The sequence below is a fragment of the Chiloscyllium plagiosum genome, unplaced genomic scaffold (assembly GCF_037043375.1).
Source record: "Chiloscyllium plagiosum isolate Xiang-an unplaced genomic scaffold, Cpla_swu_hap1 HiC_scaffold_2, whole genome shotgun sequence".
Lineage (NCBI taxonomy): Eukaryota > Metazoa > Chordata > Chondrichthyes > Orectolobiformes > Hemiscylliidae > Chiloscyllium > Chiloscyllium plagiosum.
The window spans coordinates 10,105,061-10,129,337 of NW_028270140.1; the positions used below are offsets into that span (position 1 = coordinate 10,105,061).

At 41.0% G+C, this 24,277-nt stretch overlaps 1 long non-coding RNA gene across 1 annotated transcript; it reads right to left on the bottom strand.

Moving 5' to 3' along the window:
- Positions 1–2,866: 2,866 nt before the first annotated feature.
- Positions 2,867–23,106, bottom strand: LOC148151817 (uncharacterized). Its single transcript, XR_015758950.1, has 3 exons — positions 23,024–23,106; positions 3,788–3,865; positions 2,867–3,160 (listed from the first exon to the last, which is right to left on the bottom strand). It is a non-coding gene; the product is annotated as an uncharacterized LOC148151817 (long non-coding RNA).
- Between the last annotated feature and the right edge of the window lie 1,171 nt (positions 23,107–24,277).

A 24,277-nucleotide genomic window follows, 5' to 3' on the forward strand; every position in this document is an offset into this window, starting at 1 on the left:
TGGGAAAGGATGGCAGTTTCCTTCCCTAAAGAGCAATAGTGAACCAGATGGGTTTCTCCAATAATCAACAATGGATTCATGGTTGTCATTAGACTCTCAACTCCAGATTATATTAAATTCAAATTCCACCATCTGCTGTGGGATTCGAACACAGGTCCCGATAATATTATCTGGGTCAACAAAACCAGCGATTATACCACTAGGCCATTGCCTCCCCAAATATGTTAGCGTGCTTCTTTGGATCTCAAGAAAATCTGAATGCTGTTAAAAATATCAAAGTATAGATTTTCAGAATTTGGCAGAAGTTTGGTTATCATATGTCAAAGTGTGAGCCATCAAGATAATGTAGGAGATGCATTCCCTCTTCAAAGCCCTTGAGAGCATGACCATAGACATGGGTGAAGAACAGGTTAAAGAAGCTGAGTGTGAGAACACAGTCCTGCTTCACCTTGTTCGGGTTCTCAAAGGGAGCTGATGATTCACCATTTAACTGAATTTGCCCCCTCATTTCGTCGTAAAACATCTATATAATTTTGACCATTTCTTTAGACAATCATTCTATTCAAGAATCATCCACTATCAACTGTTTCCAAGGCCATTAGCTAGTCAATGAGGATGAGATAAATGGGCCATGTTCTGCTTGAGTCATTTCTTGTGGATTTATCTCACTGTGAATATCATGTTCACTGTGCTCTGACCAGAGCAAAAGCCATACTAAGCCTCAGGTAGATTTGTTTCTGCCACTCACATAGATGTATTGCAGATGATGGGAGCTCGGATCTTTCCAGCTATGGACAAATTGAGGATCATAGAATCCCTACAGTGCGGAAGCAGGCCATTCAGCCTATCAAGTCCACAACAACACTCTGAAGAGCATCCCACTCAGACCCAACCTATCCCTGCGTTTCACATGGCTAATCCACCTAACCTAGCTATCCCTGGACACTATGTGCAATCCACCTACCATGCATATCTTTGGACTGTGGGAGGAAACCCACACTTACACAAGAGAATGTGCAAACTCCACACAGACAGTCATCAGAGGCTGGAATTGAACCCAGGTCTCTGGTGCAGTGAGGCAGCGGTGCTAACCACTGAATCACCATGCCACCCAAAGGCTGCCTGTCCTTGCCAGGTTCCACATTGCTGCCTTTGTGTTTGCAATCAGGGCATTGTGAAAATCATTTGATGTCTTTCCATTTCAAATGCACAAGAGGATATCATGGAAGGCCTCTATTATGTCAGAACACTTTTAAAATTTCTGATGGGATTCCATCTTTTTTTGTGAAGCCTTGCCTCTATTCTTCCATCTAATGGTTTTATAGATATCATCAACTGAAGGAGGGAAGTCAGGGACTGGTTGCTGAGGACACCTTGTCAAGGCCTAAGGCATTAATACTAGTCATTGAGAAGGAAAATAGGAGCAGGAATAGGCAATTCGGCCCTTCCAGCTTGTTTCAATATGATCGTGGCTGACCATTCAGTTCAGAAGGGTTTTTGCCCAAAACGTCGATTTTCTTGCTCCTTGGATGCTGCCTGACCTGCTATGTTTTTCCAGCATCACTCTAATCTTGACATCCAGTTCAGAACCCTGTTCACATTTTCTCCCCATATCCTTTGATCCTTTTAGCCCGAAGAACTTTATTTAAGTTAAAAACCACCCAACGTCAGGTTATAATCCATCAAGTTTATTTGGAAGTACTATCTTTCGGAGCACCTGCTCCTTCATCAGGTAGCTGTGAAGCAGGGCCATAACCACCTGATGAAGGAGCAGCGTTCCGAAAGCTAGTGCTTCCAAATAAACCTGGTGCTTTGCGATTTTTAACTTTGTCCACCCTAGTCCAACACCAGCTCCTCCAAATCATAGCGTTATTTAACACCTTCTTGACAATATTCAATGCATTTTAGCCTCAAGTGCTTTCTGTGGCCGAAATAGTCAGCAGTCCATATGCCTCTTATTTCAGTCTGATTTTTGATGCAAGAGGATGTTTCAGCCTAGAGCAATGTTGCGAATAAAGAATGTCTACTTCTAACTGGAGACAAAATCAAGCACTTTTCTGACTTGTGAAAATCTGCATTAGATGCAAATATCTAAGGATAAACGTTATGATCAGCAGTAAATGTTTCAGAATACTGAATACATGTAACTGTTTCTACCTGCTATTTTAATGCAAATATTAATTATTCCTCAGAGAACAACATTAATTATCATTTCTATCCTATGATATTGCTTCTTTTACTTGATTTTGGGATATGCAAACCTAACACTTCATTTACTTTCATGTATAGTCATAGACCCATAGAATCACAGAGGTCTACAGCACAGAAAAAAGCCCTTTGGCCCACCATATCCACACCAGTCAAAAACAGCTACTTAATTATTCTAATTGTACTCCAACATAATCTGCAAGCTCATGGCCTGACATATTTTATCCTCATATCTCTTCTAACCACTCTGCCCCTTAATTCTATGCCCCTGGCCTTTGATCCCTCCATCAAAGAGAAAAGTTTCTTCCTCTCTCTCCTAACTATCTCCCTATTAATTTTATACATCTCAATCATGTTCCCCCCTCAATCTCCCCTGCTCTGAGGTTCAAAGTTGTATGAGTGAGATATCCTTTTCATTTTGGAGAGCAAATTTTTGGAAAGAACAAATTGTTTCCCAGTTTGATTAGAACAAAGATAATAAGCTTGTTGTCATTTATCAACAGTGTTTACAAGGTTTTTTGACATGTTCATTGATAAAAGAGTTGTGTCCTTTCATTTCTGGCTCATGTTTAGCATTTTAAGCTATTTATTGATGTTACAGCCTTTTCAACGGCTTTAGACTACAGTACAGCTTTGTTTGCGGTGGTGTTTTGAATTGTGCTATGTTGTATAGAGCTACAGATGAAGTCTGAAAGCAGGTGCTCCCCTTTTCCTCTGTGATGTTAGGAGAAACAGATAATGGACACAGACTGCGAGAATTTCATCTCCGTAACCCGTTTTGAGGTAACGCTACAAAAGTGCTTGAATGCCGAGATGCTCTGTGATGGCAATCACTCTGAGTAGTTATTAGTACAACATCACATAGCCCATTGTTGAAACTTGGAGCAAACTGGATCATCGTAATAAATCCCAAGGTTCAGGCTTTTAGCTGGACGAAAGACCTACTATCGCCCTGCTGAAAGAAATAGACATTCAACTTGTACCCAAGGTCATTATTAAGAGATCACGGTATTGCAAAGCCTGTGGTAACACTGTGGAGTCTTTTTGGGGGAGGTGTGATGTGTTTTCCGATTTGGCAGGAATGTTCGTGTATTTTCATAGGGAAGGCAAAGGAGCAATTGAGCTCTCCACACAATGTCTGAGCTGTAGCGGTGAACCTCTGGATTAGCAGCATGAAGTGGAGACAGAGAAGAGGTTTTGGAGAAGGCAAAATCTCTGTCATAGAACATATGGAGGGAGAGGTCTCTGTTTGAAACTTAATTTGAGAGGTAGCCCCTCAAAAGCAACATGCCTTCAGTATTGTATTGTCAACTTAGATGTTGTGTTGTAGTCTTTAGAATGGAATAGGGCTCATGACATTCTGACCAGATGTGAGGGTGCTACTGCTGAGTTGTGGCTGGAACATCATGCAACAAATGAAAGAACATAAGACTGCCTTGAAGCCAACACATAGAAGTGTCACTGGACTTCAAGCGTTAACTCTGTCTCTCTCTCTCTCCATAGATACTGCCAGACCTGCTGAGTTTCTCCAGCAATTTCTGTTTTTGTGACAAAGGTAGACTTATCTCAGAATTCTCACCAATGACTTTGAAGAGGAGACTGAAGTGTGGGCCTCATCAGTATACTCCATATGAGACTGAGGTAACTAAAACTGCATCTGTGAGAGACAAAAATTACACGAAAGATCCAATTAGAAGGCAGCAGATCAGGAAAATAAAGTTTGAAGTAATTAAAGAAACAGCTAGTCAAATAAACCCCTACATCTGTATAAGTTGACAGTTCAAGCATTACACCGTAAAACCCCTTGACCATTCATACAAGGCTCCTCCTTTTGTGCTTGTATTTAAAAAAGATCACACATTTGCCATAAAGTTTCTGACTCTTGAGACATCTTAAGGACATTGGAGCAGGTCTGTTCCTTTACATGTGGGAGAAAGTGAGGACTGCGGATGCTGGATATCAGATTCGAGATTAGAGTGGTGCTGGAAAAGCACAGCAGGTCAGGCAGCATCCGAGGAGCAGGAGATTCACCACCTCTTGATGAAGGGCTCTTGCCCGAAACATTGATTCTTCTGCTCCTCGGACTCTGCCTGACCTGCTGTGCTTTTCCAGCACCACACTCTCGACCAGTAATTGAAGTGGGTTTCAAAGAAGCAGCACCTGGATACATGTGAGCTGACAGATCAAAGTGGATAAGGGGGAGAAAAGCAGCTTATCGTAGTGCAGGCTAGCTGGGAGCTGCCAGCATAAATCAGAACCATTGCATCACAAGTAAACCAGAAACATCAAACGTGGATCCCAGCTGATGTGTGACATAAGTCACAATTATTCTACAGCAGGAAGCACTGGTGAAATAATAATACAAATCAGAGCAAAATAATAATACAAATCAGAGCAAAATAAAATCACAGTAACAATGAGTGGAAATATAGAGACATATCAGAAGAATGCTATCTTTAGTTGGGGATCGAAGGTGTTGATAACTCAATTCCTGGTTGCGAAGAAAATTGGGAAATTGACAGGCAACGTGAAGAAAAAGGGTTGGAATTCCCAAGGACCCGAAAACGAAACAAGAGACCTGACTGGATGCCCAGGAAAGGGAAAGTAAAGGATGTATCCTGGAAGGAAGAAACTGAGTCCAGGAAAGATGCCAGATTAATAAGAGTACCACTGCCCTTGGAAAGTGCAGTGTCTGAAGCATATGGTGCAGATGTTGTGGGAAAGGGGGAGGCAGAGAAGAAATGTGACAGAATTATTGGAATTTTCAAAGGGAAGCAACAGCGAAGGAGGAATAATTTTGCTCAGCGACCAACTGCAGGGAAGGGCGCAATACCAGGACAGACGACAGAATTTGGATATATTTTAAAAAAGGAATTCCTAGTTCCAGTCACTTACAAGGAAGCTCATCTCAGAGATGGGGAAATGGGAACAAGGGCAAAGCATATGATTAGATATCCTACTGTATAGGCCCTTCAGCCCAACAAGTCCACACCAAGCCTCTGAAGAGAAACCCACCCCACCACCTTATATTTACCCCTAGCTAACACACCTAATACTATGGGCAATTTAGCAAGGCCAATTCACCTGGCTAGCGCACCTTTGGACTGTGGGAGGAAACCCATGCAGACACGAGCAGAATGTGCAAACTCCACACAGATGGTCGCCTGAGGCAGGGATCAAACCCAGGTCCCTGGCACTGTGAGGCAGCAGAGCTAACCACTGAGCCACCATGCTGCCCACACCCAGAGGGACCAAAAGGCTGAATGCATGGTTTTGTTCAGATATAACAAAAGAATTTGTTGCTGGCCATCCCAAGTTCAGGAATTCCCTCAGCCTTACCAGAGAAGAGAATAGATTCAGGTGCCTGGGATGAAATTAAGGCCTGACTATCATGGATTGTGGGCCTCAGAAAAGGGAACATCAATCAACTAGTTCAAACTCTACCCAAAAACTGACTGAATGGCTGCTGCAGCACTGCATCAAAGCAATTTCTTTGTTCTCCTCTAGAGGGTGTGACAGAGAGGAGAGACATGGTGGGGTAGAGGCCGCCTGGTCAGACAGCTCTTCAATGTGTTGGCAGGTCAGTCACTTCTTGTGGTTTTCTTTGTGTGGTTTTAAAGCAGTTTGTTGTTTAGCAGTCATAATTGATTTATTTCTGTTTTCCTTCTTTTAAAAGCATGTGTTACTCTTATTTATCTGTGCGTGGAGAAAATGGGTTCACTTTTGTTTGCATAATGTTTGTGTAAGCTTGAATTTTGATTTGGATAACTTGGATTGAAGGGAATGAAGGAACAATTCAGTCCTAGTTGCATAACCAGTCCTTCATGGGTCCTTCAGAGGCCTGGTTGGCCAGTGACACATGCACATGTGGATATAGAAGGGGTTTGGTGACGGAAGCATTGGACACAGGTCAAAAGTGTAGAGGGATAAAGAAAACAATAGCTCATCAGTATTGAACGGCATTTGCTACGTTTTCCCCTTACAGGACCATGGAAGCCATGTTGCTTTATCTTCCCATTGTGATTGGGGAGGGATCTAAGTCATTGGCTGGACGATCCAACAAAGCAGTTTTATTTTTTTTATTTATTTTTTTTTTACTATTCCACTCCTGCGGAATCTCCTGTTTATTTTTATTTATTTTTTTAACCCCCACACTACCACCTAAATGCGGTAGTGCTTATTTTATCCCCAGCACCCATGGTGTGTGTGTGCAGGTGTGAGACACAGTGAAAGACACAAAGTGCACCAATCTTTATTCAATTTCCACCACCAGGAAGATAGGAAAACACCCGGGTGGCCAGTGACAAACACTGCCCTTCACATCAAAGGGCAGTACAAAGCAGTTTTATAAGAACTTGACCAATGCCACCTGTGATCAGGAGTAATGAACTTTAAAGGTCTTGGTTAATGAGTTGATGTGCTGAAGGCATATTCTTCCCTTCATTCTCTCAGAACTCTTCTTGAGTTCTGAAGAAGTGGCACTGGACTTGAAACTCTGTTTTCTCTCCTGCTGCCACACCAGTTAAGTTTCTCCAAGCAATTTCTATTTTTGTTTGTTTCAGATCTCCAGCATCTGCAGTTCTTTGTTTTATTATAACATGGTCAAGGCAGCTGGGAATGGGGAATAGCAGTGCTTGAAGTCGCAAAGTGTTGCAAGAAAAGTTTTGTTTGTGCTGGAACGCTGTCACATATAAATTTGGTGTGAACATTATTCATTGTGGGGTAAAACGGTAATCTCTATATGCACTTACTTGTGTCAGATTAAGTACCATTCGAGTTGTTTGTTGTCAAATTTTCTATTATGGCCTAACTAGTGTGAATGTTAACTGCAGACCCACAGTTTGGGATAATTTGATCATTGTTTGTATATTAGTTACCCTTTTGTCCTTAATGTATTTATAAAAGCTCTTTGAATTGTCCTTAACCCTATTTGCTAAAGCTATCTCATATCCCCATTTTGCCCTCCTGATTTCCTTCTTAAGTATACTACTACTGCCTTTATACTCTTCTAAGGATTCACTTGATCTCTTCTGTCTATACTTGACATTTGCTTCCTTCTTTTTCTTAACCAAAACCTCAATTTCTTTAGTCATCCAGCATTCCCTATACCTACCAGACTTTCCTTTCACTCTAAAAGGAATATACTGTCTCTGGACTCACGTTATCTTATTTTTGAAGGCTTCCTATTTTCCAGCCATCCCTTCACCTGCAAACATCTGCCCCCAATCAGTTTTGAAAGTTCTTGCCTAATACTATCAAAATTAGCCTTCCTCCAATTTAGAACTTCAACTTTTAGATCTGGTCTATCCTCTTCCATCACTATTTTAAAACTAATAGAATTATGATTGCTGGCTCCAGAGTGCTTCCCCACTGACGCCTCAGTCACCTGCCCTGCCTTATTTCCCAAGAGTAGGTCAAGTTTTGCACCTTCTCTACTGAATCAGAAAGTTTTCTCATACTCACTTAACAAATCCCTGTCTATCTAAACTCTTAACATTATGTCAGTCCCAGTCTATGCTTGGAAAGCTAAAATCCCTCACCATAACCACCCTATTATTCTTACAGATAGCTGAAATCTCCTGACAAATTTGTTTCTCAATTTTCTGCTGACTATTAGGGGATCTATAATACAACCCCAATAAGGTGATCACCCCTTTTTTATTTCTCAGTTCCACCCAAATAACTTCCCTGGATGTATTCCCAGGAATATCCTCCTTAAGTACAGTAGTAATGCTATCCCTTATCAAAAACATAACTCTCCCTCCTCTCTTGCCCCCCTTTCTATTCTTCCTATAACATTTGTAACCAATAATTTAGAAGGTAAATTAGTTTTATTGTGGAGAACCAGTCAGTATAAAAAAGCTTGCTAACTTCTAGATGGTATTGAATAAAGCAATGTTCAAATGAAATTTTTAAGTTTCACTCAGCAAACATGATAAACCACTCAAGAATCCAGAGATCATGGGAGATAACAATTGATCAAGGGTCAAATTGGTCAACCTGTACCTAAACGGAGAACGCAGAGGAATTCCCTCCTTTTTGGGATCTTGCTGGTTGGGTGTAGAATAACGCATTTGGTTTAGTATTGCCCTGAACTAGAACAGTAAAATTTCCAGCTGCCACCCGTGAACCAGCAGCTATGGCATGCTATGGCGGATGGGAATATTGTGTGACCACCAGCGAGATTCAACAGCACTACACAATATTCACTGTTGAGTAAGCAACTCAAGTTTCTGCTTCAGGCATTCAGTGATAACAAACATCCAGCCTCCCCTGCAGGGGACAGATAAAGATGATCAATGATCTAACAGAGGACTTGCTGAGATACCTGCTTTCAAATGGAAGCAAATACCAAACTGCCAAAATATGGAAGGTGAAGAGACAGGACCAGGCAGCAATGAAGCAATATCAGTGAACTCAACATGATATCAGACAGCTGGGAGAGGATGTGGGATCCAAACTAAAAGTTGCATTATACTGGTAGGCAGTTTAAGACTGGAGTATTAGAGTGGACATGCACTCCAGATTAGAATTGTTTTCCATGTAGCTGTGTTGGTCAGTTGTAAATCACTATTAGGGGTGGCATGGTGGCTCAGTGGTTAGCACTGCAGCCTCACACCACCAGGATCCCAGGTTCGATTCCAGCCTCGGGTATCTTTCTGTGTGGAGTTTGCACATTCTTCCCGTATCTGCGTGGGTTTCCTCCGGGTACTCCGGTTTCCTCCCACAGTCCAAAGATGTGCAGGTCAGGTGAATTGGTCATGCTAAATTGCCCATTAGTCAGAGGGAAATGGGTCTGGGTGGGTTACTCTTCGGAGGGTCGGTGTGGACTGGTTGGGCCGAAGGGCCTGTTTCCACACTGAAGGGAATCTAATCTAATCTAATATTAGAAACATAGAAAATAGGTGCAGGAGTAGACCATTCTGCCCTTCATGCCTGCCCCACCATTCAACATGAGCATGGCTGATCATGCAATCTCAGTATCCTACTTCCCCTTTCTCTCCATCCCCCTTGGTCCCTTTAACTGCAAGGGGCATGTCCAGCTCCCTCTTGAATATATCTAATGAACTGGCCTCAACAGCTTCCTTTGGGAGAGAATTCCACAGGTTCACAACTCTCTGAGTGAAGAAATTCTTGCTCATCTCAGTCCTGAATGACTTACTCCTTATCTTAGTCTGTAACCCTCTAGTTCTGGACTTTCCCAACATCGGGAAAATTCTTCCTGCGTCTAACCTGTCCAGTCCCATCAGGATTTTATATGTTCCTATGAGATGTCCCCCTCATTCTTCTAAATTCCTTATTATTGAGTATGATTCTGTGACTTTGCTAGACTAGTAACCATAGGAGCTGAAAATGTGTTGCTGGAAAAGCGCTTTTCCAGCAACACAATTTTCAGCTCTGATCTCCAGCATCTGCAGTCCTCACTTTCTCCTAGTAACCATAGGAACCATATGTAGACCCAGGACATGTTAGACATAACTTAGAAAATGTAATCGTAATTAAAAATGTAAGCATGGTCTGCTTCAAGTCACACACCATCCTGACTTGAAACTATATTTCCATTCCTCCACTGCTGCTGTGTGAAAATCCTCGAACTCCTTTCCTAACAGCACTACGGTTGTTTCTACACCCCAAGGACTGCAGCAGTTTAAGAAGATAGCTCAGCAGCTGCTTCTCATCAGCCATAAGGGATGGACAATAAATGTTCACTTTGTTCTTAACCTCCACTAGCTATGATCAAAATACAAAAGTGTAACCTCCAATCTGGCCAACTGTAATGCAGCAAGGAGCATGGACAGTTTAGCTTCGGTCAAAGATTTAAGTCCGTAATAATTTATTTTGGCACATGCTCAGCATAATACAAAATCTCAGTCCCAACTAAGCCGGATTATTGGAACAAAGGTGAGGTTGTAAGAGGATGTTAGGTAAGGAGCTGAAGCTTGTTGAAAGTGATAAGATCCAAAAGATTATTCTTGGAATGGAGAATTCTATGGTAATGACTATCTTCTGGCAGGGGAGGGTAACATATAGAAATTATGGGAGATTTGACTGAAGTGACTGAAGGTTTGTCTGTCAGACACAAAATGTCACATAAATACTCAAATCAAGAGTGAGGTGGGGAAATAATGGAATTAATTAAACAGGCTTGTCAAATAAACCTGTAACTATATAAAATGACTGATCAAATATTAGTCTGCCAAACCTCTACATTCACTCATGCAGTAAGGCTTCTCCTGCATGCTCATATTTAAGAATGCTGTCTAACATTGAACGAGATATCTTGCCGTCCAAGCATTTTTAGGGTATTGGGGAACTCCCTCACCCTTTACCGCTGCAATTCCTTTATGCAATGTTAGAGGGCAAATAAGAGCACGAGTGGTTGATAGTCATTGGGAAACTGCAAGAACACCCAAGGGGAATGGGTATTTTGGCAATGATCACCCAAACTTTCAATCAGAAACATAAAAATGTACCAGTCTTGCTGGAAAATATACTAGTCAAAAATTAAACATCTTTTCTCAAAAGTGAAATATTCAAATACTATGCAACAGTGAAAAAATAATCAATTGTTTAATAAGTCAATGAGGTTCAGTGATTTTGATTGACGCTAATTGTTTATTCATGTTTAATTCGAAAACGTAACTAACCAAATTACCCTGCAACCAAATAATATTTTCAAAAATGGTGCTTTTACACACATTTACAACTATTCACTGTTACATTCAATATCAACATAACTCTGGTGCCAGGAACTGTTCTGACTGTAATGAAGTATTATTTGATATTTAATCTTATTCACTTATCTATCAGAGATAGATACTGCGTAAAAGAACGAACTAAAATTTATTAAGAGCCTGATATAATGTCAGAATGTATTCAGCACTTTACAGCAAAGTACTTTTGGAATTCAACTATTTTTGTAATGCCAGTGCAATTTAACTTTAACTTCAATAGTTATCTGGCGATCTACATTTTGCAGCCTGTCTATATAAAAAGACTTCAGCCAGCACTGACTTGAATCTTGCCACGATTAGCCTCAGATCAGTCGTGCAATCTAAATGCTGCCAATAAGCCAAGAAACATGCACCAATGATCAGTTGATGCATTGCTATCACTCACTTCAAACAGTTCATTGTTTTCAGGACAGAAAACAATATTACATAAAACATGCTATATTGTAAAGGTGAATTAAAACTTATCAGCACTTAGCTTTGGTATGCTAAAACTGACAGGAAACTGTTCAACTTGGCAAAACTGCACACCACTAATAAAGTGCATAATGTCCTCGTCCATGAATTGCTGTTTGCTGATAACCTTTTAATGTGATCCCATTCTGAAGTTTACTTGCAATAGCTTGCCATATCAATTCTCCCAGGCCTGAAGTAAACCAAAGAACTGTGGCTGGTGAAGGTCCAAAACAAAAACATAAATTGCTGGAGAAACTCAGCAGATCTGGAGACTGAAAGTAGAGTTAATGTCTCGAGCCTAGCGACCCTTCTCCAGCAATTTCTGCTTTCTCCCAGGTTTGGAGTCAATTTGAATTGACAACTAGTGTCAAGTGGACAAAAGTTACAGACTTGGTCATAAAGACTCCACCTTCCATCAAGCCTGACAACTTCACCCTGGAGGATGTTCACATTCACATACCTCGGATCATCAGCCACCAGCAAACTGTCTCTTGAAACGCTAGGATTGTCAAGGGTTGTAGCTGTCATGTCAAAGTTGAGAAATTGATTCAGCGAGTACAAGACTTGTGTTCTCAGCACTTCCTTCAGACAGTGAAGCATGAACAATTTGTACAAGTCAGGAAAAACAACTAAACAGTTTCCATTTCCACTGCTGCAGACAAACACTGGGATCTCCCAGAACGGAGAGGGCAGAATATGAAAGTACACATTCATGCAAGGATCCTCAACATGGTTGTCCCCTCAAGTCAGCAGTTGTTATCACTGGCTGTGTCATCTGAGCGAATTGTAACTGTACTGGAATGGACTGGTTGAACTAGACATTCACATGTGTACAAGCCTGTCTTATCTGCTCATCACAAACAATTCAGGGATATCCAATTAACCTTTTTTCTATAACATTAACTTTATGGACTAGATTCTTATTTCTATTCTCAGTGTGATGTGCATCTATTTCTTCTTGTGTTTCGTAATTAATAAGCTGTCTCTTTTTGTTAATTCAAGAAGCCCTTGTTAAATTGGCTCCTTTAAAACATAAGTTTGTTTCTACTGGGAGAAAGGTATCCAGAAGTGAAGAAATCTTTTTAAACTAACCTTGTTGCAACTTACCAACAGGTGGGTGAATAAAGAAGGGGAGGCAGTAAATCCTTCCCGACCAGGAGCTTAAACGTTTAGGGTATCCCAGCTGAAGCTGTAACAAATTGGGGAATTTTACTGGGGTATGATGATAACTATGAGAAGTAATAGTAAAATAGTGTACACAAATATCTCGTACATGCCAGGATCACGATAGGGGAAGAACAGCAAAGGATTTGGAACATGTACTGCTCTATGGCCAGTTGGCAGTAACGCAGCCAGGAGATGGCTGATGAGGTAGCATTGGGTAGATTGACTATTGTCAAAAAATGCAAGTGGAAAGCACACAGCTCATCCTAGATTTTGTTGTTTTTTAATTGCATAGACCCCAGACTAGACTAGCAGAGTACCTTTAAGGTAGTTAAATGGCATTATGGCATGTCACATTCCAGTGTAAAGATATCTACCGCAATTTGAGTATTAATAACAGGAGTAACAACAGTTGCTTGCAGTTAGCGCACATTTGCTTTTTTGTAGTTATTAAGCACAGAACCTATACAATATGTAAATATAAGATCTTATACCAGTGCCAAGAGTTAGTGTGGCACAGTGGTTAGCATTGCTGCCTCACAGCACCAGAGACCTGGGTTCAATTCTCGCCTCAGGCGACTGACTGTGTGGAGTTTGCACATTCTCCCCGTGTCTGCGTGGGTTTCCTCCGGGTGCTCTGGTTTCCTCCCACAGACCAAAAATGTGCAGGTTAGGTGAATTGGACATGCTAAATTGCCCATAGTGTTAGGTGAAGGGATAAATGTAGGGGAATGGGTCTGGGTGGGTTGCGTGTCGGTGTGGACTTGTTGGGCCGAAGGGCCTGTGTCCACACTGTAAGTAATCTAATGTTGCTGATAAAATTCAAGACATATGTCTCAATAAAAATCCAGTCTTCATGTTATATATTACAAAGGTTTACATGCTGTACCATACTGACATTATTGTTTTACACAGCAACCACAGCTTGTGACAGGTAGTTGGCAGTGAAAGGTGACTGCAGAAATGGTAGTTATGAAGATGTTTCCACACTGTCCCCTAATCATCCACATGAATTCCTAACTGAAGTTTACAACCGACATGCAGAACCAAAGCAATCTGATTGATTTAGAAGTAGAAAAGCCTTGTTTTCAGCTTCAATATTTGTAAGGAAAGAAAAACAGGAAGCGCTGGTGAAATCCAACAGATCTGGAAGTTTCTGCAATGAGAGAAACAGAGGTAACATTTCCAGACCAAATTTTTTAGATATTAATTCTCAGTTTGGAGCTTAGTTCTGATGGATTGTCATATTGGACTCCATATATTGCTGAGTACATTAGATATCAGTGGGGGTGCATTCGAGAGAGTGTGGTCATTGTTTTGTAAGGCTTGGGAAGATGGTGGAGGATGATAATGGTAAACCACAGTGCAAAAAGTCAATTGGTGGACAGTGCCTTCAATGAGGCAAGAACAGAGTTGGGGTTGGGTAGACTGGAATGAAAGGCTGGTGGGAAAAACTGTAACTGAGTAGTGGGTTCCTTCATAAAGGAGGAGGGTTAAGTGTGATCAAGGAATATTCTCCCAGAAGGGAAATGGGAGAGAAAAAAAATCCAAACTTCCAGTGTGACATAGAAGGTAGAAATTAAGATAAAGAAGAAAAAAATACAACTAAAACAGACGTTAGATAGAAAATACAATTGAGAACTAAGTGGAAATCAGATTGTCCAGAAGCAAAGTGAAAAAGTGTATTAGAGAAGCAAAGAGGAATCGTGAGAAAAGTTTGGCAGCCATCTGAAAGGGGACTCTCAAAGTCTTCATTAGGAAAATTGATAGTAAAAAAACAAGAGGAATAGATCTGATTAGAAAGTTTACACATGGAGACAGGGGCATGGATGAGTTATGAAATACTTTGCAGCTGTCTTTACCAGAAAATTATAGATGCTATCCAGGCTATGATAACAGAGGAAACTCTATCATAAGAAGGGTACAAAATTGAGATGTCAAAACTATTGTTTAGAATGTTGATACTTGAGGTTGACAAGGCACTTGAACCAGATGAGATGCACCTGAGAAAACTGAAGGAAGACAGAGTGGATTTAAAGCACATTGACCAAAACCATTCAGTCTTCCCTAGATGCAGGGGAGTGCTGGAGGACTGGAGATTTGCAATCATCATGTAAGGTTTTGTAAGCGTAAGCCCAGCCTTTACAGACAAATCAGCTTAACTTCAGAGGGAGAAGTTCCTAACAACAATTAATTGGAATAAAATTGGTAGAAAGATCGAAAAAGGTGGGTTGATTAGGAAGAGTGAATATGGATTTCTAAAAAGGAAGTCATGTTTAACTAGCTTGCTGGACTTTTTAAAGACGTGCCAGAAAAGGTCAATGAGGGTAAAATGTTTGCTGTGGTATACATGGATTTCAATAAGGCATGTGATACAGTGCCACACAATAGATTTGTGAGAAAAGTTATAGGTCATGGAATTAAAATGGATCACAGCAACATGGATACAAAATTGGCTGAATGATAGGAACAGAGAGTAATGGTCAATAAATCTTTTTTGGGGGGGTGCTGGAGGAATGTTTGTAGTGGAGTTCCTCAAGAGTCAGTGTTGAGACTTCTTGCTGTTTTTCTTGATATATTAATGAGCTAGATCTCATTATGCAGAGGAAAATGTCAAAATTTGCAGATGATGCAAAACTTAGGAAAATAGTAAACTGTGAGTAAGATAGTCATGATTTGGAGATGCCGGTGTTGGACTGGGATGTACAAAGTTAAAAAATCACACAACACCAGGTTATAGTCTTCTCCCATGATCTCTCTGTTCCTTCTCTCTGATGCAGAGTTGTGTCATACCAGCACAGAACTTCCCATCTACCAGCTAGTCATCCTCTCAATGGGCGGCACGGTGGCACAGTGGTTAGCACTGCTGCCTCACAGCGCCAGAGACCTGGGTTCAATTCCCGCCTCAGGCAACTGTCTGTGTGGAGTTTGCGCATTCTCCCTGTGTCTGCGTGGGTTTCCTCCGGGTGCTCCGGTTTCCTCCCACAGTCCAAAGATGTGCAGGCCAGGTGAATTGGCCATGCTAAATTGCCCGTAGTGTTAGGTAAGGGGTACATGTAGGGGTATGGGTGGGTTGCGCTTCGGCGGGGCGGTGTGGACTTGTTGGGCCGAAGGGCCTGTTTCCACACTGTAAGTAATCTAATCTAATCTAATCTAAAAAACTTCACCATTTACCATGAAGGGATTCAAACACATGACCGAAACATTAGCCTGATGTTTAAAAAAAAACTGCAGATGCTAGCGATCTGAAACAAGACATTACAGACAATACAGAAATTGCTGAAGAAACTCAGCAGGTCTGGCAGCATCTGTGGACAGAAAAGAGAGCTAGCATTTCAAATCCAATGACCCTTCTTCAGAACTAGAAGCAGAAATGAAAAGGGTGGTATTTCTGCTGATGACAGGAGTGATCGGTGAGAAAAAGTAGTGAGCAGATAGATGGAGAGGAAGAGTGTGTGTGTGTGTGTGTGTGTGTGTGTGTGTGGGGGGGGGGGGGGGGGGGGGGGGAAGGTGAGAGAGAGAGAAAAGAAAGGGTAGGCAGAGAAAGGAATTGTTGATAATAGGCCAAGGAAGAAGGTAGGTAAAAAAGTAATTGAAACTAATTGAATCTACACCCCTCGTCTATTATCTATCCCATAACTCCAAGTCCTGTCATGACATGTGCCTTCAGCACAGCCAAGCCATTTTCAACTACTCATGGTCTCCATTATCACCTGTCCAGCTTTCCTTCTTCCCTGGCTTATTGTCTACAACACATTTGTCTGCCTGTCCTTTCATCTTTCACTCTCTCTCTAGACTCCCTCTCCACCTATCCATGCACTCTTTTCTGCACCCACCAACCACCCTCCCCCTACCATGCCAATACCCCCATCCTCCTGTCATAATCATAAATGCCACCTAGCCCTAGCTGCTTCTAGTTCTGAAGAAGCGTCACTGGACTCAAAATGTTACCTCTGTTTTCTCTCCACAGATGCTTCTAAAACTGATGAGCTTCTCCAGCAATTTTTGTTTTTGTTTTCATTAGTCTGGTATTCTGAATTATCAGGAGACAGTGAGGTCTGCAGATGCTGGAGATCAGAGTCAAGAGTGTGTAAGCACAGCAGGTCAGGCAGCATCTGAGGAGCAGGAGAATCGATGTTTCATCAGGGCAGCCTGATTAAAGGCTCCGGCCCAAAATGTCAATTTCCTTGCTCCTTGGATGCTGCCTGACCTGCTCTGCTTTTCCAGCATCACACTCTCTATTCTGAAATACCAGCCCAGTGGCGTAATGAATTTACTACCAATGCCTTCTTGTTCTCTATTCCTTACTTGCTGTACAAAGTTAAAAATCACACAACACCAGGTTATGGTCCAACAAGTTTAATTGGAAGCACTAGCTTTCGGAGCGCCGCTCCTTCATCAGATGGTTGTGGAGTAGACAATTGTAAGGCACACAATTTATAGCAAAAGTTTACAGTGTGATGTATCTGAAATTATACATTGAAAAATGCCTTGATTGTTTGTTAAGTCTTTCATCTGTTAGAATGACCACATGATTGTTTCACTTTGTACGTTTGTACATTTGTGGGGTGAATTTGTACTTGCAGAGTTACATTGTACTTTGCTCAAAAACTACATGAATCCATGTAAGACTCTGTTAACTCATTTTTTACATTAGAATCAGTCTCAACATTCTGGCAGAGACAGGGAACACGGGGGCTAACACCTTCAACATCTTAACATCTTATCAGGGCTGACACCAATTGTTACAGTTAACCTGAGAATGTAACTTTTTTTTTAAAAGTTTTGTGATTTACATCTGAAAGAAGTGAAACAATCATGTGGTCATTCTAACAGATGAGAGATTTAACAAACAATCAAGGTTATTTTTCAATGCATAATTTCAGTTACATCACACTGTAAACTTTTGTTATAAATTCTGTGCCTTACAATTGTGTACTCCACAACCACCTGATGAAGGAGCAGCACTCCGAAAGCTAGTGCTTCCAATTAAACCTGTTAGACTATAACCTGGTGTTGTGTGATTTTTAACTTTGTACACCTCAATCCAACACCAACATCTTCAAATCATTTCTTGTTGTTGCATTTGTCGTGTGGTTGCACCTGCACAAGTGGATCACAGCATCTATTTTTACCATCTCAAATCTCTCGATCGATATTGCATACTCCATAAAAGGAGAGGCATCAAGTTTCTTGTGCATTTCAGTAAAGGTTTTGTTGCTTTGATGCAAGTACATTTGTGCTACAGCCTGGGATAAATTATAATCCTTTAATGGAACTGCTGAATCCTGAGTTTGGTGGAACATTTGCAATTATAAAACTGACCAAAAAGCTATGAGAATGTGAGGAACTTGTGGCTGGAAAGATGAAGATTAGAGTGGGAGAGCCAGAGTCACGAGTAGAGTTGGAAGGTTACACTCACCCAGAGTCAGTTGTAAAGATAAGAGGTTTGAGCTCAAATTTCAGTGAGAGTGAAAAGAAAGAGCATTTTGGAAGCTGGATGTTGCCGATGGAAAAGGCAAAGGACGAAAGGGGGCAAGAAAGGGTATTCCAGTGACTGTGCTGAGGAAAGCCGTGAGTGCAGCCCGAGACCCAGTGACGAACTGTTTACATTTGTGCAAACCTTCCCAAAGTTTGATGAAAGGATCAGAGAGAATTTCTTTCATTAATTGCTATTGTGTAGAGATTGTAATTGTGATGGCCAAGTGGTTAAGGCATTGGGCTTGTAACCCAATGGGGATTTCACCACTCAGATTTAAACCCTCTTTACAGCAAATCTCTTCACTGGATGCAAAGCTGATAACCCAGGACTTGGTAGGATTCATCGCAGGATATTAAGGGAAGTTGCTACAGAGATATTGGATGCACCAGTCACAATCCTTCAAGAATCATTAGATTCTGTACAAGTCCCAGAGGACTGGGAAAATGCCAATGTAGCATCTTTATTTAAAAAGGGAGGAGGAACAAAAATAGGTGACTATCGGCCACTTAGCTTAATATCTGTCATTGGGAAAGTGTTCGAGTATTGTAAAGAATGTAATAGCACAGCATTTAGAAATATGTGATTTAATCCAGCAGAGTCAGTATGACTCCATAATGGGGAAATCACGCCTGCCCAGTTAGTTACAGCTCTTTGAGGAAGCAATGTGTAGAATAGATAAAGCGGAGCCAGTAGAGATAGTGTATTGGATTTTCAAAAAGTATTGGATAAGGTATTCCAAGTCAGGCTACATGATAGGATAGGAGCTCATGGTATCGGGGTCATATATTAGCATGGAGATATAATTGTCTAACTAACAGAAGACAGTTAGGATAAAGGGGATATTGTCAGGATGTCAATCTGTAACTATTGGAGTGCCACAGGGATCAGTACCAGGGTTAAACTTATTTCAAATAGATGTTAATGACTTGGAAAAGGGAAGTGAATGTATGATCACCAAGTTTGCAGAAGTACAAAAATAGATAGGAAAAGTAAAAAGAAAGAGTGATCCAAAGAACCTACAGAGGGATACAGGCAGATTAAATGAGTGGGAAGAAACTGGGCTCTTGGAGCATTATGTGAGAAAATTTGAGCTTGTGCATTTTGGTACGAAGCATAGAAGAGCTGTGTATTATTTAAATCTGGAAAGACTGCAGAAATCTGCAGGGATTTGGGAGTCGTTATGCATGAATCGCAAAACGCTTACATGCAAGTTCAGCAGGTGTAAGGACTGTGTCGTTCGATTTTGAGACACAGGCAATTGAGACAGCTGATGATTATAATCGTGTCAAAAAAATCCAAACGCTTTTTCCATCACCTCCACAAACTGAAAAAGAATAAATGGCGGGAAGGTTAAAGGAAAGCAAGCCACCAAGAGGAGATTGAAGGGCTAGGAACACCCGAGGATCTCTGCCATGTGTTAGAAAGGCAGGAACTGAGGGTGCAAGTAATGTCCGGAAGTCAAACTTTTCCATTGCCAAAGTCTGGGACATAGAGTCATGGCCATAGAATCATTGACTCATTAGGCACATGAACAGAACCTTCAGCCAACCAGTCCACATCAAAAGGGGTGGCACAATGGCTCAGTGGTTAGCACTGCTGCCTCACAGCACCAGGATCCCAGGTTCGATTGCAGCCTTGGGTGACTGTCTCTTGGAGTTTGTACATTCTGCATGTGTCTGTGTGGGTTTCCTTCGGGTGCTCTGGTTTCCTCCAACAGTCCAAAGATGTGCAGGTTAGGTGAATTAGCCATGGGAAATTGTCCATAGTGTTAAGTGCATTAGTCAGAGGGAAACAGGTCGGGGTGGGTTACTCTTCGGAGGGTCGGTGTGGACTTCTTGGCCAAAGAGCCTGTTTCCACACTGTAGGGAATCTAATCTAATCTCTATCTTAAACATGGCCTCAAACTAAACTAGCTCCACTAGCCTGCTTCTGGTCCATATTCCTCCAAACCTTTCCTATTCATGTACATATCCAAATGGCTTTTAAACATTGTAACTGGAAATTCCACACACGGACCACCATCTGTGCAAAAAATGTTCTGCTCCTGTCTTTTTTAAATCTTTCTCTTCTCACCTTAAAAATGTGCCCCCTAGTCCTGAAAACCCCCATCCCAGGGAAAAGACACCAACCATTAACCATGTCTATGCCCCTCATGATTTGTTTATATGGATTTTTGGAAATTGCAGCGTAAAGCGATGGGACTTTTTGGGGTACACCACATCAATACAGAGAAAGGGGCACGTACCATGAGTATGACAGACCAAATTGCATCTCTGAAGCTGTGAGGCCAAGTACAAACACCGTTGTTAATATGGGCGAGGTGAACATGATACCTGAGAACTATAGGGAATTCCTGTCGAAAGGAAAATTAACTCCTTCCCAATTCCAATGTATGTTGTGACTCATGGAATAATGTAACTGGAGAGAGAGAGAGAGAGAGAGAGAGAGATAGTACACTCCTCTAATGAAGCAATGTCAAATATCATATAATTTAAGGATACAGGAACCATCCAAACAATTTTGCTAAAGATATAACCTTTTCACCTCAGAGTGCAGAGAATGCCAGGGATTTCGTGAATAGTTCGAGCAGGGTGTATACACCTGTACAATTGTATTAGGTGCACCTGGACTGTGACCTAATGTCTGGAACAGGAGCTGAGTGCATTGTCTATTGTTTAACTACAGACAGAGTTGGCCTACTTCTGGGGAAAGAGTTGGCCACAGCAAACATAGCAGCTTCTCCAAAGGTCATGAAGAACCTAAATGATGTCAAAGGGACAGAGCAGGTTCCCGGAATTTTTCTTTCATGAATAATATTCTATTGCTAGAGATCAAATTGGCACAACAGACTGATAGTTGGCTATCTGAAACTTTCTTTTGGGATTTGGGTAATCTGAAAAAAATATTTAGGTATTCTTCTCTGACAGAGACTCAGCAAATTGATCCAGAGCCAAGATTAGAGTGGTGCTGGAAAAGCACAGCAGGTCAGGCAGCATCCAAGGAGCAGGAAAATCGACGTATCGGACAAAGACCCTTCATCAAGAAAGAGGCCCTGATCCAGAGCCATGTAAAGTAACACTAAATGAAAGTAAAGCAAAGGGAGCTCCAGAATGCTGTTAAAAATGTGATTCTGATGAGAAAGTGGAGACCTCCTAACAGACTTGCAGAAAAAAAGTGATCCATCAGATTGTGCAGACACCCAAATGTTGTCAGGCAACATTGAGGACAGCCCATGAAATTCGAATAGCAGAATATGTCACAATCCAGAAGACCCAGAGCACAAATATATCAACATTTTTACAGGTGGCGCGGGGGGACGACCTGACAGAAGTTTACAAAATTATGAGAGGGGTAAATAGAAGTCAGAGACTTTTTTCCCCCAAGAGTAGAAATGTCAATTACTGAGAGATGTTTATTTAAGGTAAAAGGGGGTAGGTTTAAAGGAAATAAAAACTGAAAGAACTGCAGATGCTGTAAATCAGAGACAAAAAGTAGAAAGTGCTGAAAAAGCTCAACAGGTCTGGCAGCATCTGTGGAGAGAAATCAGAATTAGCAATTCGGATCGCGTGACCTTTCCTCTCAGTTTAAAGGAGATATGAGAGCCAAGTTTATTTCCACAGAGGATGGTAAGTGACTGGCATGCACTGCCAGAGGAGATGGTAGAGGCAGATACGTTTGCAACATATAAGAGGCCACCTTAACAGACATATGAATAGACAGGAATTAGAGGGATACAGATGATGTAGAGACGAAATGTTTTTAATTTAGAAAGGCATCACATGTCAGTGCAGTCTTGGTAGGGCCTGTTTTGTTTTGAACTGTGCTTTGAAACCAAAGGCTAATTTGGTGCCACTAAATTATTTCTTGCTTTGATGCTCTTATCTTGCAGTTAAAACAGAATATTAATCATTAATAATCAAATTCAATAAATCATTAATCGTTGCAATGGGTATTTGATAATTCAGCTGATTAAAGGCTGAAAATCCACCAGATAGGGCATGAAATCATGCTGGCAGTATTGTGATGCAGTTTTCACGCCAATAGTTTAGTCCTGCTCAGGCCTCTCATGATTGTCCCCTTGTGCAAAGTCTATTGTTTGCAGTGCTTCTTGGGTCATTGCTGATCGAAATGTTTCCTTTCTTATTCGAAAAGTATTCAGGCCAATTACTGCTTTGTTTTTAGATTCACATGTGGCAGTAATGAGAGTAAGTTTGCTTTCTTCCAAATCGCATTGACTGCATGGAACGGGAAATCATTAGACCTGCTTTAGGCAATTAAACCTCCCATAAAACATACAGCGCCTCATACAGACAAGATTTGGGGGTGACCGTGTTGGTCTGGGGTGTACAATGTTAAAAATCACAACACCAGGTTATAAACCAACAAGTTTATTTGGAAGCACTAGCTTTCGGAGTGCTGCTCCTTCATCAGGTGACTCAAGAAACCTTGTCAGGATTTCCCCACCATTTTCAACTTTACCTGTCCACAAACCATGGGCAATGCAATGGGAGGTGTACATTTTCAGCAGTATTGAAAGGGATGCCCATCTCTGAAGGAAAACACTGGACATTATTTTGGAGATATTTTGTTTCCATTATGTTGCAATTCTTGGCTACGCAAACAGTTTCAGAATGGTCCTATTTGTTTAAAATTTTGGGTTTTTAAGGGGTTCCTGACAACATTTTTGTTGATCAAAGGGGCCCTTCTAGCAATTCCACTCTGAGAGGGGAAGAAAAGGAGAATCATGAAAAAGGAACCTACAGGACTATAGCTGCAAGGCGAGGGTAGAAGGAGATTCTTTAAGAAGCAGTGCATTTTCTCTATGGAGCAGGGCATAAAACAATTTCTCAGGCTGCTACAAAGAAAAACATGTCAGTTAACAAAACTTTGCTCTGTAACATGCACATCACCACCATTTAGTGAGGACATTCAGTACAATGAGAGAGAATCGATGAGGAAATGACAGGGCTACAACACTTACCTACAGTCAAAAATCTTTGGCACTGTCTCCCTGAAGAGTGTTTCAGCTGATCATTCCTTTCATTAACAATCATGTCATCCCAAATCTTTACTGTCAAATAAACTGCATATTCTGACAGACCAATCTATCATACTTAATTAAAATTGCAGAGCCACTGGCTTTTGCTGACTTGATGTAAACAAATATTTCAAATTGATTTTAAATGTCATGGCTGATTGTAATCTTTAATATTAATATTTAAACAGCTCAAAGGTCCAAGTCGCTGTCTCCTCAGCTATCTAATGTAAGGTTGCATGTGTTGTTTAATTAAAAAGCAAATAATTCCGAATGCATGGATAAATATCCAACAGGTTCTCAATTATTGGAGTAGATTTTCATTCGAGACAGAGGGTGATCCAAAGGTCAGCTGTCCTGTGTCTTTCCCAATTTCCCTTTCCTTAAGGAAGGAGTCTCATGTAGCAGCTTCTCCACCAGTACCTACTTTTCTGCATAGCCAAACCATCTTACTATGTACCAGTGAGCCAGTTTCTCCCTGGAAAATCAAAGTTCAATTAGAAAATGGTTCATTTAAATTCAAATCATTTAATCTGTTCTCTTGTTCTTATTTTATCATTGTTTAAGAAGAAATGCACGATTATTTCGGTTTGCAAATTCATTTATAAAACAAACCTTAAGCCAGTTGTACAGATGAAAGAATACAGAAGAAAATCATTACTAACTGACCTGTGGAACAATACAACGGTACTTAATGTAAAGCATTGTTGACTGTAATGTTATTTTGACCTCTTCTTGTCCTTTTTTATTGCCAACTGGACAGGACACAGGTTTTGTTCCTGCTGAAGGAAGTGTTTTAATTTCTGCTTCAATCTAGTTTAAGATTAATATCCTGCTTTGTGACTGGGATTTGGAATGGTTTAAAGACTGTTCATAGATGTAACAGACCATTTCCATATCTTGAAAAAAGATTTCCGTCACTGTAGTGAGCAGATATTCTCAACCATACTTCCACAAAGGACAGTAAATGCAAGTCAGAAAACCTTTTAATGGAATGTGGGTGGGGTGAGCGGAAGAAAGGTTGATATGATTGACCCAGCACTTCCTTCATCTATTTCACAGTGGCTGACTTGAAGAATCATCATTAGAATCTTTTTGAGTCAGTTACCAAAGAATACATACTTACCTTCATATGGAGAATGGAGAATGCTCTTCCTGTCTCCAGTACATTACTGTGTAATGTTCTGCTGTTCTCATTCT